The sequence below is a fragment of the Orycteropus afer genome, unplaced genomic scaffold (assembly GCF_000298275.1).
Source record: "Orycteropus afer afer isolate SDZICR_OR568_19922 unplaced genomic scaffold, OryAfe1.0 scaffold00247, whole genome shotgun sequence".
NCBI classification, from domain to species: domain Eukaryota; kingdom Metazoa; phylum Chordata; class Mammalia; order Tubulidentata; family Orycteropodidae; genus Orycteropus; species Orycteropus afer.
In genome coordinates, this window is record NW_006921834.1 from 140,040 (window position 1) to 143,411 (window position 3,372).

Consider the following 3,372-nt stretch of genomic DNA (forward strand, 5'->3'; position numbering starts at 1 on the left):
TCATCCATGTTATGCGGTGTTTTCCAGATTCTATGTTATTCTTTTGTGTTGTATAGTATTCCATTGTGTGTATGTAGTAGAGTTTGGTTATCCATTCTTCTGCTGATGGACACCTAGGTTGTTTCCATCTTTTTGCTATTATAAATAGTTCTGTAACGAACATGGGTGTGCATATATCTGTTCTTGTCCTGGCTCTCACTTCTTTAGGACATATATCTGGTAATAGAATTGGTGGGTCAAATGGTATATTTCTCATTCCAACTTTTTAAGGAATTGCCATACTGCTTTCCACAGTGGTTGTATCATTTGACACTCTCACCAGCAGTGAATGAGAGTCCCAATCTCTCCACATCTTCACTACCATTTGTTATTTCCTGTCTTGTTGAACTTTGCTACTTGTGCTGAGGCAAGCTTGTATCTCATTATTGTTTTGATTTGCACCTCTCTAATGGCTAATGATTGTAAATATCTCATCATGTGTTTATTGGACACCTAAATATCCTCTATGTCGAAGTGTTTTTCATGTCTTCTGCCCATTTTTAATTGGATTATTTGTCTTTTTGTTGTTGCAGTGTTGGAGTTTTCTATAAATTTTAGAGATAAATCCCTTGTCAGATATGTCATTGCCAAATATTTTTTTTTCCCCAATCTGTAGGTTCTCTTTTGACTCTTTTGGAGAAGTGTTTGGAAGCACATACAAATTTAATTTTTAGAAGGTCCCATTCATCTAATTTGTTGTCTGTTGTTTGTGCATTTTTGGTTATGCTTGATAGTCTATATATGCCATATATTGTTGTTGTTCTTGTTATGTGTCATTGAGTCAGAACTAAATCATAACAACCCCTCCAAGGGTTTTCCAAGGTGGTATCCCTATGGAAGTAGATTGTCCAACCTTCCTTCCAAGGAGTGGCTGGTTGGTTTGAACCACCAGCTTTCTGGTTAGTGGTCAAATACCCTAGGCATTACACCACCTGCCTTCTGGTTAGCAGTTAAGTGCCTTAGGCACTATGCTACCAGAGCTCCTATGTCATATATTACGGTCCCTAAATTTGTCCCTATTTTTTCCTAGAGGAACTCTATAGTTTCAGGTTTCACAGTAAAATTTTTGATCCATCTGGAGTTAGTTTTTGTTTATGGTGTGAGGTACAGATCTTGTTTCATTTTTCTGCAAATTGATATCCTGTTTTACCAGAACCATTTGTTAAACAGACAATCTCTTCCCCACTGAATGGATTTCAGCCCTTTGTCAAATACCTTTTTTCAACAACACAAATGGCAGCTATACACTTGGAATTTGCCAGTTGGAGTACACAGGAATCAGACTGACTATATCTGTAGCAAGAGGTAATGGAGGAGCTCCATATCTTCAGCCAATACAAGACCAGGAGCCAATTGTGGAACAGACTGTCAACTCCTCATATCCAAGTTCAACTTGAAGTTGTAGACAATTAAAACAAGTCCACAAAAGCCAAAATAGAACCTTGAATATGTCACATGTAAATTTAGAGACCATCTAAAGAATAGATTTGATGCATTGAACAGCAATGACTGAAAACCATAAGAATTGTGGGATGACATCAAGAACGTCATTCATAAAGAAAGCAAGAGGTCATTAAAAACACAAGAAACGAAGAAAAGACCAAAATGAATGTCAGAAGAGACTGAAACTTACCTTTGAGCAGAGAGTAGCTAAAGCAAATAGAAGAAATGACAAGATTAAAGAGCTGAACAGAAGATTTCAAAGAGCAGCCTGAGTATACAAAGACAATTACTGTAATGAAATGTGCAAAGACCTGGAGTTAGAAAACCAGAAGGGAAGAACATGCTGGGCATTTCTCAAGCTGAAAGAACTGAGGAAAAATATTAAATCTCAAGTTGCAATATTGAAAGATTCTATGGGCACAATATTGAATGATTCAGGAAGCATCGAAAGAAGATGGAAGGAATACACAGAGTCACTCTACTAAAAAGAACTGGTCAATCTTCATCCATTTCAGGAGATGGCATATGATTAAGAATCAATGGTATTGAAGGAAGATGTCAAAGATTCATTGAAGGAAATGGCAAAGAATAAGGCTCCAGGTATTGACAGGATACCCATTGAGATGTTTCAACAAATGGATGTCCCACTGAAGATACTCACTCAGCTATGCCAAGAGATCTGGAAGACAGCTACCTGGCCAACTGACTGGAAAAGATCCATATTTGTACCCATTCCAAAGAAAGGTTATCCCACAGAATGTGGAATTTATAGAACAATATCATTAATATCACTCTCAAGTAAAATCTTACTAAAGATAATTCAAAAATGGTTGCAGCAGTATATTGACAGAGAACTTCTAGAAATGCAAGCTGGATTCAGAAGAGGGCATGTGACGAGGAATATCATTGCTGATGTCAGATGCATCATGACTCAAAGCAGAGAATACCTGAAAGATGTTTACTTGTGTTTTATTGACTATTTGACACATTTTTTGTGTATGTGTGGATAATAGCAAATTATGGATAACATTGAGAAGAATGGGAATTCCAGAGCTCTTAATTGTACTCATGAGGAACCTATACATAGACCAGGAGACTGTCATTCGAACAGAAAAATGGGACACTGCATGTTTTAAAATCAAGAAGGGAGTGTGTCAGGGTTGTATCCTGTCACCATAGTCATTCAATCTTTATGCTGAGCAAATAATCCGAGAAGCTGGACTATATAAAGAAGAATGTGGCATCAGGATTTGAGAAACAATCATTAACAACCTGTGATACACTGACCACACAACTTTGTTTGCTGAAAGTGAGGATGACTTAAAGCACTTATTATTGAAGATTGATGACTACAGTCTGCAGTATGGATTACATCTAAATATAAAGAAAACAAAAATTCACACAACTGGACCGATAAGCAGCATCACAATAAATGAAGAAAAGATTGAAGTTGTCAAAGACTTCACATTGCTTGATTCTATAGTCGACACCGATGGAAGCAGCAGTCAGGACATCAGATGACATTTAGCACTGGACAAATCAGCTGCAAAGGACCTCTTTCAAGTACTGAAGAGCAAAGACTAGGGTGTGCCTGACACCAACAATGATATTTTCAATCTCCTCATATGCATGTGAGAGCTGGACAATGACTAAGGAAGAATGAAGAAGAATTGATGCTTTTGAGTTGTGGTGTTGGCGAAGAATTCTGAAAGTAGCTTGGACTGCTAAAAGAACTAACAAATCTGTCCTGGAGGAAGTACAGCCAGAATGCTCCTTGGACAAGAGATGACCAGACTTCATCTTCTCTAGTTTGATCATGTTATCAGAAGGGACCATTCTCTGGAGAAGGATGTCATACTTGGTAAAGTGGAGGGTCAGCAAAAGAGGGGA